Source organism: Lynx rufus, unplaced genomic scaffold (genome assembly GCF_022079265.1).
Source record: "Lynx rufus isolate CCGP_SWC_20201006 ecotype Redwood Valley unplaced genomic scaffold, mLynRuf1.p SCAF_20, whole genome shotgun sequence".
In the NCBI taxonomy this organism is placed as follows: Eukaryota; Metazoa; Chordata; class Mammalia; order Carnivora; family Felidae; genus Lynx; species Lynx rufus.
In genome coordinates, this window is record NW_025814835.1 from 25,819,181 (window position 1) to 25,831,016 (window position 11,836).

Genomic DNA, 11,836 nt, shown 5'->3' on the forward strand with positions numbered 1-11,836 from the left:
GCTGAAAAACAATGACCTCAAAATTTAAAAAAAAAGTGAAACCCCAAAACAAAAGCCAAAATATAGAACACAAATATGCAATAAGGGAATAAAGGGAATCAAGAAAATTAAAAATTGGCTTTCTAAAAGGACTAAGAGTTTGGTAACTGTGTAACGAGACTGGTCAAGAAGGAAGGAGAAAGGGTGGGGGGGAGGGAGGGGGGCCAGAGGAATAGTCAGTATCAGAGTGAAGACGAGCAAATTACTTCAAATCATATAGATGTTAAAAATATTTAAGAGGATGTTATGAATACTAATAATTTTTAAATTTAAATTGAACAATCTTTTTTTAAAAGTAATCTCTATACCTAATGTGGGGCTTGAACCCACAACCCCGAGATCAGGAGTCTCATGCTCCACCAACCGAGCCATCTAGGCACCCCATAGATGGTACAGTCTTGATTGTAGTGATGTTTCAGGAGTATACACATATGTAAAACTAATCAAACTGTCCACTTTACCCATGCTGTTTTCATAATGTCAAATATACATTTTAATTATACAATTAAGACATTTTTAAACTTTGGGTAAAATGAACAATTTTTTTTAAAGGTGGTTTTTCAAAACTGACATCAGAAAATCTTGAAAATTGGAATCATCCTACATTTGAATCCATAATTTAAAAATCTCGCAAGGCAATCTATAGGCCCAGATAGGATTGCCTGTGAATTTTCTAGAGAAAAATAATGCCAATCTTACACAGACTCTTCTAGGTGATAGAAAACCTTCCAACGTCATCTTAAGAGACCAGTATATCCTTATATATCAAAAATTTGACAAGAACAGTATAGAAAATGAAAATTGCATGCCAGTTTCTCTCATCATTGTAGATGCAAAAGGTCTAAACAAAATGTTAGCAAACAGAAACCAACAAGGGATAAAAAGCAATGTGTAAAAATACATCATGATTAAATTGGATTTTCATTAAAAAATCAGAGCCATTCCCATTAATAGAATGAAGGGGGAGAAGTCAATGATAACAGATGCGGACAACACTTTTTATGAAATTCAACAATCATTGGGTGATATAAATGTTCATAAACTAGAAAGATAAGGAAATGTCAGTCTGATAAAGATATCCACAAAAAACGTAGAGTGAACACATCTACTTAAAATATCAAAAACTTTCCTCCTAAGATTGAGAGCAAGAAAAAGAGGTCCCTGAACATATCTTCTATTCAAAATGATACTGGGTGACAATAGGCAGGGCATAGTATTTAGGGGGAGTATTCAGGGATTCCTGAAACCACTTTGAAATGCATCACTCACACACACACACACACACACACACACCACCACCACCACCAACAAAACAGAAAAAGGATGAAGAAAAATGGATGGATGGATGGATGGATGGTAGAATAAGTTTGGTAAACTTGGTAAAATCTAGAATGGTAGAATCTAGATAGTGTGTGGGTGTCCACTGTAAAATTCTTTCAGCTTCATTGTATGTTGGTGAAAAACAGTACCTAAGGTCTCAACCCAGTGCGACAATGTTTTTAAAAGGGGTGGGGGGTGAGGGTGCCTGGGTGGCTCAGTTGGTTAAGCGTCCATCTTTGGCTCAGGTCGTGATCTCATGGCTCATGATTTGAGCCCCGCATCAAGCTCTGTGCTAACAGCTCAGAGCATGAAACCTGCTGTGGATTCTGTGTCTCCCTCTCTCTCTGCCCCTCCCCTGCTTGCACTCTGTCTGTCTCTCAAAAATGAATAAACATTAGAAATATATATATATATATATATATATATATATATATATATATATATAAAAGATTGGATTGGGTGGGAAGAAAATAAACTGTTATTATTTGCAGAAGACATGATTAAGTATGTAAATAATCTAAAAGGATCCACCAATGAACTAGTAGAATTAGCAAGGTTTCTGGATACCAGATCGTGTAACAAAAATCACTTGCATTTCCAGATCCCAACAACAGACGGTTAATGTACCATCTCCAATAGCATTCTGAAAATCCATTAGAAAAAAAAAAAAAAAAAAGTTAAACAACAAAAATCCATTAGGCACTCAGAGACCAATCTAAAAAAGGGGGGGGGGAGTGAAATTAAAAATCTAAATAAGCGGAGGGTATTAATTTCATGGATTGGAAGGCTGAACAGTGCTACTGCAGCTGCGACATAGGTGATACAGGTGAAGGAGGATTCCGCCTAATTCCTCCCTTTACCCATCCAACACCCACAGAATCTTTTTCCCCACACAAAGAGCACCACCCACCCTCCCCAAAGAAGATAAGCCCAAAGCCCCATCCTGTTCCTGCGCTCGGCCTGACACCTGACCGTGGGCTTCCTTCTGAAGCACGGGAGGAACCAATTGGGCCTCGTATTTTCCCACTGCGTTCAAATGAGGGACTCTGGTTTCTCAGCCGCCGCAGGTGAATTCTCACCATCGGCCACCCAGCCACCTCCTCAAAGTCAGTGGCACGTTTCGCATCATGTGATTTGCAGCAATCCTATGTGTAACCTGCTTGAGCTAATTTGGGAAGAAAAGGACTTGTTTCTGGGTATGAGGTAGCCACCAAATTCTGGGGTGCACCGTGGGAACTAAGCTTCGATACTGTACGACCAGGAGAAATGCCCCACCTAGCACCCTTGCACACAGCTAGAGACCAGTCACTAACTCTGCCCACGGCTGCCCCAGAGGAAGCCAGCGCCACCACCTTGCCCTCCTGCCCATGCACCTGCCACCCCCCTCCATGCTCACTCCCACCCATCAGTCCATTGATTGGCTCTGCCTCGGGAAAGCCAGCTGCACGCGCAACCCCAGCCGCAGGGGAACCGAGACAGCGAAGCCTGTAGCTTTCCACGTGGGCTGGAGTGCCCTGCATGAGCCAAACCGTGGCTTCTGTCACCTTACCTCATGCTATTGTTGGAGTCGTAAGTGAGATAATACTTAGAAAATTAATATAAATGCAAAGCATGGAGAATGTAAATTCTCTAAAGACAGGGATTTAGGTCTGATTTCTGTGTGTCTGCATCCCACACCTAAACCAGTACCTGTCCTGAAGAAATATTTGTTGAATAATGCCAGCATTTAGCACAGTTTCTAAAACATGGTAAGCACTGGTAAATAATAGCTAGTATTAGTTCAACATGATAGGAAGTCCCAGAGAAAGCTAATGCAGCAACCCAACCCATCTTAAGGACACCAACTCTGCCTATCTGTAGCTCTGGCACCCTCTGGCTGGCTCCCCTCATAGTCACAAAGGAGCTGCCCAGTTCCTGATGTTGCATCAAGGCATGATCTCCTCTAGGGCACAGCTTGGGAGTGGGGCTCCTCTCCCAGAAGTCCCCTAACGTTTCCATGCCCGGGCCTGCTTCCCATACCCATTCCTAAACCATCGTTGGCAAGGAGAGGGATCCACCATCAGAGAAAACTAATCAGGCTCTGGAACCAGGTTGGACCAGCTGTGTGCAGAGAGTGAATAAAAATCAGCCTCCTTTAGGAAGTAGGAAGTGGGAGGCAGGATAGACAAGTAACAGACACTGTAAGCCATGAACAGGGCGGTGGGGAAGGCCGGAGCCAGGTTTCTCCCGAGAACCCCCGGCCAGGGCTCCTGAGTCCCAGCTCTCAGACCCTACAGACGGATGAGGCTGCTCAAGGGCCCAGGGACCATGCCCAGGACAAGGGCCTGTGGAAGAACAGGAGGTGTGCCGCTGGATGTGCCCACGCATCCCCAGCCCCATCCTCATCGGGGTTCCCACACGCAAGCTGCGTGAACGAATGGCGGCTTCCCCATCTCCCAGAGTCCGCTTAATAGGAAACAGGACTTGGTGGGGAACAAACAATGCATGACAACCCCAGCCCTCAAACTGGAAACATCTGTCCTTGCCGCGGCACCCCCTCCCCAGCCCAGCCCAGCCCGGCTCCCGAGGGGGCCCGCCGGGCCTGGCTGGGGAACTCAAGAACCTTCTAGGGAATAAATAACATAAAGGAGCCCGGAGCCTGGGAGGGTCTCCAGGCTCCCAGCTTGGCCCCCAGAGCCTCACGGGCTCCTAGCTTCATCCTGCTGGCCTCGGCACTGCGCCCACCCCAGGCCGTGGGGGGATCTAGGGCTGATGGTCCCACAGGAGCCCTGGGCTACACTTGGCTTTGTTTCCATGGGGGGCCAGGGCCTCACAGGGAGATGCCCCTCGGATGGCCGAAGCTTCAGTCCCCAGGGCCGTCCCTTACCCATCGCCTTGTCTCTGCCCCCACTCTCTGCCCGGACTACCCTTCCCCTCCTTGTCTCCCTGCCAGGTCCTGTCCCCCTTCGAGGCCAGGCTCAGAAGTAGTTTGGGCCAGGCAGCCCGGCCCCAGCTGGTTAGATGACACGGGTCTCCCCTGGTGCCCCCAGAGTCGCTGTCGGGGCCACGCTAGCATCCGTACGGCCCCGGTGAACACGGGGCAGCAGAAGGGATTCATTGTACCTGGGACCAAGGGTGCCCGGCAGGGACTGGGGCACGCGGGTTCCACAGGCAGAGGCTGACACCCACACACACAGCTCCCACGAGGGCCGCTGTTTCTGAGGCAGAGATCAGTGCCGTCCCCTGGCTGTTCTAGAGAGAATCCGGCCTCACAGAGGCCCGCCTGGCTACCTAGTGTGCATCCCTGCAGCATGGGCCCGTCTCCAGATCTCCCCGGCCTCGGTCCCCGGTCTGGATTGGGATGGGATGACAAGCCCCTGGGGAGCAGGGTGGCAGGAACATCGTCTGCAACCTCTGCTGCCCCACAGAGAGTGGGGAGAACTGGCCTCGGGAGGGGGCCGCCGGGGAGGGGGTTGCTGGCGAGGGCTATTGGGCAAGGGAGAAGCCTGGAGAAGCCTGGGCCTGGAGAAGCCTGTGGGGCTGTTCTCCGCTGGGAAAGGTGTTTCTTTGCCAAAGCCAGCCAACCAGCAGTGCTCCTGAGTACCCGGGGGTGGAGGACAGCCTGGAAGGAGAGTCCCACGCGGGGACATTTCCACCCAGCCCCTGGCTGCCCCCAGTCCTGTCCCCCCGCTAGGCCCCTCCCAGGCCTGGACCAAGGACCACGCGCACCCCCCGGCCGCATGCCGGTGCAAGCCCCCAGCCGGAACAGGTGCTGGCAGAGCAAGGGGCGGCCAGGTGGGTGCAAACGTCTTTAGACCAGCCCAACCCCCCCGCCAGAGAGCGGGAAGCCCAGACTCAGCCTCCCCCCTCGTCCAGAGGCCAGGAGACCAGATGTCAGCTGAGGCGGCCATTCCAAAACGCACACATCTTCAAAGCAGGGCTATTTTCCACGTCCTTTGGGCAATTTTTAAACAAGTTTGTAAAACTGGAATTTTAATAGGTGACATATTGACGTGTATGTGTGCGTGTACGTGTGCGTGCGCACGCGTATCTGGGCCCCTTTGGCGGCTATTGCCGCCACAGTGTCCTGGGAGATGGGTGGGGTGGGGGGAGTTTCCTAAAGGGCCACCCGGTTCACTTCCAGGTTCACGGTGTGTTGCAAAAGAGCTGAGCCTTTAAGAATTGGGGGGAGGGGGGCAGTGCTTCGGAGCAAGCTAAGAAAGGGCACCGCAGCCCCGGAGGCCTCCCCACCTAGGGTGGGGGAGGGGAGCACAGCCTGATGGGAAATCACTGCCATGCAGCCCCCAACACTTCCGTGTGCCCCTTCTCCTGTCTCAGCGTTGAACCCAGACGTATCATTGGTCTTCTCGGGCTTCCGTAATAAATACCACAGACAAGGGGGCTTAAACCACAGACGTTTAGGTTTCTCACGGTTCTGGAGGCTGGAAGTGCGAGATCAAGGTGTTCACAGGTCTGGCTTCTCCTGAGGCCTCTCTCCTTGGCTTGCAAACGGCCGCCTTCTTGCCCTGTCCTCACACGGTCTTCCCCGTGTGCTCATGTTTATGTCCTAAGCTCTTCTTACAAGGATACCAATCATATTGGCTTGGGGCCCACCCTCATTTTACCCCAGTTACCTCTTCAAACACCCTATCTCCAAATACAGTGGACCCTGGAACAGCACAGGTTTGAGCCTCCCAGGTTTATACACTGATTTTTGCATTGTGCTACTATAAATGTATTTCCTCTTCCTCGTGATTTCCTTAACATTTTCTTTCCTCCAGCTTATTCCATTGTTAGAATACAGTATATAATACATATATAAGGGCATCTGGGTGGCTCAGTGGGTTGAACATCCGACCCTTGACTTCTGCTTAGTCATGATCTCACAGTACGTGGGTTCAGTCCTGCGTCGGGCTCTGCCCTGACAGCATGGAATCTGCTTGGGATTCTCTCTCTCCCTCCGTCTCTGACCCTCCCCTCCTCATGAGCCCATGCTCTCTCTCACTCTCTCAAAATAAACGTTTGAATACAGTAAAGATATATATATAACATACAAACTATTAGTCAATTTATGTTATCAGCAAGGCTTCTAGTCAACAGTAGGCTATAAAGTAGTTAAGTCTTGATGGAGTCCAAAGTTACAGGCAGATCTGCGACTGCATAGGGGTCAGTGCTCTTAACCCCTGCGTTGTTCAAGGGTCAGCGTAGTCACGGTCTGGGGCGCTGGGGGTTAGGGCCTTCACATACGGATTTTGGAGAGACAGAACTCAGCCTGGAACACCAGACGCCGTCTGTGAGTTTGCTCCCGGCGTGGTCCCACTTCAACCCTTCCATTTTTTTTTTTAATGTTTATTTATTTTTGAGACAGAGAGAGACAGAGCATGAACGGGGGAGGGGCAGAGAGAGAGGGAGACACAGAATGTGAAGCAGGCTCCAGGCTCTGAGCTGTCAGCACAGAGCCCGGCGGGGCTCGAACTCCCGGACCGCGAGATCGTGACCTGAGCCGAAGTCGGACGCTTAACCGACCGAGCAACCCAGGCGCCCCTCATCCCTTCCATTTTTAACTCCAACTCCTTGCATCCCTCCTCTGCTGGGCATCCCAGGCAATGCCCCCGCTCCCGCCCACACGCACACACACGCTTGCACCAACACTCACATGGACACGCTCCCAGCCGGGACAGAGCCCTACCATCCTCCAGCTCTGGCCTGAGAAGCTGGACCCCTCTTTCCCTGGAATCACCCTCAGACAGCGCCAGCCACAGTGTCCTCCTTGCTACCTCCCCGGGCTGCCAACACCACTCCCCACGTCAAGTCCCCTGCCGGGTCTGTTCTCTCCCCCCTGGTCCTCGGACGGCCACCTCCCCCCCTGGCCCTCAGCCTCTAAGGGGTCCACAGTCCCTGCCCGAAGAGGTCCCCCCAACCGGACCCTCCTGTTAGTTCCTCATCCGCCTTATTTCCTTAACACCCTCGTTCTATCCCTTGTGTATGTTCCTCGTTAATTTGGTGACTGCGGACTGTCTGCCCATCCAATGGGGTGCTCTGTGGGGGCAGCACCAGACCCCAGGGACGTGCTCGAGGACATTTCCACCCTCTGCTGCGGAATGGCTAACAGCCGCTGTCCACACACTCGGAGTCAGAGCTAATGCAGGTGAGGGGTGGGGAGAGTAACAGGGAACCGGGGCTCTGTGTTCACATTTTAGGGGAAGGAGCTGGGGAAAGAGCGAGACTGTAGTCTCAGGTGAGGTCAAGGGGAATGGCTGGCGTGAGACCTTTCAAGGGGCCCAGGGAAGTCACCACACGCAAGGCCACATTCTAGCTGTGCCTCAGAGTCTGGGTGGGGGACCCCGTGAGGAAGGGCCCTGACAGCGCAAAAAGCAAGAGACAAGTCCTGGGAAGGGAAAGCAGCTTCTGGGCCAAAGGAGGGTCGCGGCCCCAGGCCTGACCCCGGTCAGTCCCAGTCATGGGGGTGATGGTAACTTTGACTCTGGGATCGTGGAGCAGGGCAAGGAAAGCAGTTTCAGAAGAAGGGCGATTCAGTGCTTCCATTCTAAACCTATTCCTCCAGTGGAGCCCATGCCACAATCGCACCTTTACCATGCTGCTGCCATCTTTAAACAGGGCAGAGTGCACGTAAGGACACTGATGTGAAGTCGCTTTCCAGATGCCATGTGAATGAAGCGCGCGCGTGCGCGTGTGCGTGTGTGTGTGTGTGTGTGTGTGTGTGAAAAAGAGAGAGGATGAAGCCATCACCTCGCACTTGCCTACCATCACGTCAAAGTCTATGTGGGGGGCGCCCTCTGGAGTTAAGCAGTGCACGACCCATGCAAACTTCCTTGCCTGCCCTGCCCTGAGTCTCCCCGCTAGGGAAAGCCCTAGAGGCCCAGGCCCTGCTCCCCACCCTCTGCCTTCCCGGCTGCTCCCTAGACTCCCCAGCCTGCAGGATGAGTCAGGTAGGAGCTTGTGGCTTTCAACTCCCTGGTCTCCCAAACCACCCAAATTCCCCTCTGGGCCCCTCATGGCTTCCCCACTTGGTCTCCCTGACTCAGCCGGGGAGGCTGCTCCCCTGGCCAGGTGGGGAAAGCAGTGCCCTCTGGTCCTGTTACGTACCTCCTGTAGACACAACAGGGATAGTAGGGTGGCAGGGCGTGTGACCTTGGCTCTGAGACTTTGGCAAGGCCCCACCCCTCTTACCTGAGTCATGGAATTCTCCAGAGGTGGGCAGGGCTGCCGCCTGGAGCCAGAAGAGGTGAGGTCATGGGTCGTGTCCACCACAGTCCCCGCCCCTCCCTGTGCTGGGGCAGCTGAGCTCATGTTTCCGGGAGCTTACTCGCCTTGACCCGGAGCCTGGAGCAGGTGGGAGGGGCCCTGTAGATACCGTGTCTCCTGCTGGGCTTCACGTCCCTTTCATCTTTCTGTCCCTTCCACTCGAAAGAGAAGCCAGGAGCCTGGAGGGACGCCCCGGGAGGGGCTGGGGAGGAAGTAGCCAGAGGGGGACTCTGTGCGTCAGGACAGAGATGGGGAAGGTCAAGGGCTGTCTTCCCCCCACCCCGGGGCGTGGGGGTGTCTTGGGGAAACCCTGGGGTGGGGTGGAAGGAAGTCAGGATCTGACTGGTGGTGGCCCTGGACTGGTACAGGGGATAAATCCACCCTTGAGGGATCTGAGCAGAGGTGTGTTTGGGTGCAGGTGAGGGCGCGTCGCCTGTCCCCAGGGTTGCGGGGACCCTCGTGAAGGCAGGTACAGCTGGGCACTGACAGCCACCAGGGCTCCACCGAGAACAGAGAGCAGGGATGGGCGGAGCTCCGCTCACCGTCTCTGTAGGAGTCCTGTATCTTCCCCCAGTGCTGACACAGACCGGCTGGCTCCAGTTTCCAGATGGGCAAGCCAAGGCTTCGAGAGGGTCACGGGGGGGGGGGGGGGGCACAGGGGCTTGATCCAGCCCCCCCCCCAACCCCAGAGCTGTGCCCCTTCTTTCAGAAATGGTGGGACTCGGCCCCACGTGGCTGGACCAGGACAGGAGCAGCCGACAGTGAGGGCGGCGGGCTGTTGGGGGTGAGCAGAGACGATGGAGGGACTGTTTTCAGACCTGGGAGTGGGGAAGGAGCATCCATGCACATGTGGAGAAACTACTGGAAGGTGTGGAGTAGGGACAGGCCAGGATCAGGGCTTCCGAAGCCATCTCCCCAGAGGCAGGAAGGATGACCCCAAACCAGCGACGCCCTCAGGTATTCAGAGGATTCGGAAGCAGAGCTACCCAGGACCTAGGGTGGGGTGGGTGAGGTGTCATCCTGGGGGCCTGCGCGTTGTCAAACTTCAAGCCAAACCCCCAGAGACGCTGCGTTTGGAGCGGGGACAACCTATGGCTGTGGATGAGGGCAGAGGAGGCACAGGGTGCGAGGGGTGGCTTTCCGGTGATCCTCTGTGAGGCCCCAACCCTGATGGCTGGTCTGGTGGGGGGGTGGGGGGTGGGGAGGATGCTCGAGGGGCTGGGGGTGAAGATTTAGAGCCAGAGAGCGGCTTCGGGGGCCCTGCCAGCCTCCTGTCTGATGCGCCTCCTCATATGGGGGGCACAGCATGTTGGTCCCGCCCTCGTGCTGCCTGGGGACCAGCTCTGTCACCCTTAGCAGTTACAGGAAGGCCACAGTGGTTGGTGTGGGGACTCCTGGGGACAGCTGTCTTTACTCACTCTCAAGCTCACTCCCAAGCTACACACCCACATACACACTCTCTCTGTCTCTCATACACGTCACGCGTGTTCACACGCACACGCACGCACACACACACACACACACACACCTGCAGCCAAGATGTAGGCTCATGTCGTAGGGCCCGGGGACGTCCCCAGGAGGCTGAGTCGGGGGAACCCTGGCCGGGTGAACTCAAGGGAAGTTCATACTTTGCAGATGTGGCCCTGAGAGGGAAGGGCTTGTCCAAGGTCACCCAGCCTGTCAGGGCCCAGATGGCTAAGCAGCAGACGCCTCCAGCCTCTGCCCGGGACTCCGGCTCGCTTCCCCTGCTGTGCCCAGGGCGTCTGCTCCCCTGCAGGCCGGTGCCTGATGCCCGGTGCGGTACCGTGTGCCCTGCAGTGGTCCCTTCCCAAGGACCCCACCCCAGGGACCGGCTTCTCCAATTCGCACCCAGAGCACCAGCTCCTTGGCAGGTAGGGTTTCCTTCCCACTTAGCCCCCACTTACCATGGCCAGAGCTGTGCCCCATCCCTATGACCTGAAGAGTAAGGAGAAGAATCGGATGATGGGGCCACAGAAGCGGCCATACCAGCTTCCCCTCAGCTGGGCCAGGACGCGCAGGGGCGAGGGAGGGAGCTGGCTGGCGGAGTCCTGGGACACAGCAAGCACGTACTGAGGGAGCAGTTTCCTGCTCTGTCATTTCCAGGTCTGTGACCTTGGGCAAGGACGTGCCCTCCCTAGATCTCACTCTCCCGTCCGTGACACGGCATCCACCTCAGAAGGCTTCTGTGGGGGAGCGGGGAGCGGGGGGTAATTGTGATAACGCGTGTAGAGCACAGCGGGGGCTCAGCAGATCGAAATCATTCCTCCGGGGTCCAGGCAGCACCAGCCAGCCCGAAGAGGCAGCCGGCTGAGCTCAGTGGGGGAGCGAGGATGGGCCAGGTCAGGGTCCCAAGGAGGGAGAGGCCTCACTGCCCGAGAGCCAGCCCGGCCAGCAGGTACCCCGGGACCTGAGCTGCTGATCTGTGCAGGGTGTGAGGGGCGGGGTCTGCCTGGGGCTCAGAGGCCCAGAGAGAGGCCGGGGAGACGGGGGGCTTCCCGGGGGCTACCAGCTCCCGACTGCAAAGCCACCCAGAGCTGCGTGGATGGTGGCCCTGGACATGAAGGGAGAATGCCTGCCCCTCCTTCAAAGCCCCAGATCAACGCCCCTCAGGGCTTCAGGTCAGTGGCTCCCACTAGCCCAGTGCACAACCCACCCACCCTGTCCCCTCTCTGGGCTCCCTGAGGATGAGGGCAAAGCCTTGGCCTTAGTTTCCTCCATGACGCACAGCAGTGGCTTCACCCCGAGAGGCCGCCCTGGATGTGTCTGAAGATGGGGACCGACGTGTGGGCGGGGGAAGGTGGAGACCAGATGCACCCGGATTCGTACCAGGAGTGGATAGGCCGATCGGGGCCTTTGTGTTCTCACTGCCCTGATTTCTGTGGGTTTGGTGAAGGGGGAGGAGGGAGGCTTCTGGTTCCAGACACCCACTGGCCCTCAGGGCAGCATCTTCAGGCGAACCCTCTCCCTCCTGGGCCTCAGTTTCCTCCTCCTGCGAGTCCGTACCCGCCTGGTGCACCTGAGGACGTTCCCGTGAGCACTGAGGTCATGACTGGGAAGCTGTGAGGTTCCTCCAGGAAGACGCGCCATAAATACCTCTTTGGTCTCATTATCTTCATTAGGGCCCGGGAGCCCAGGCGTGACAGCTGAGTGGGCGGGGAGCATGAGTCGCCCCAGAAGAATGGGGCCTCTGCTGGGGAGCAGGGAAGCAGGA

General features: G+C 55.1%; 1 non-coding gene across 1 annotated transcript; it reads right to left on the reverse strand.

Moving 5' to 3' along the window:
* Window positions 1-344: 344 nt before the first annotated feature.
* On the reverse strand, window positions 345-417 carry TRNAR-CCU (transfer RNA arginine (anticodon CCU)). The gene has a single exon. It is a non-coding gene; the product is annotated as a tRNA-Arg (tRNA).
* Window positions 418-11,836: the final 11,419 nt, after the last annotated feature.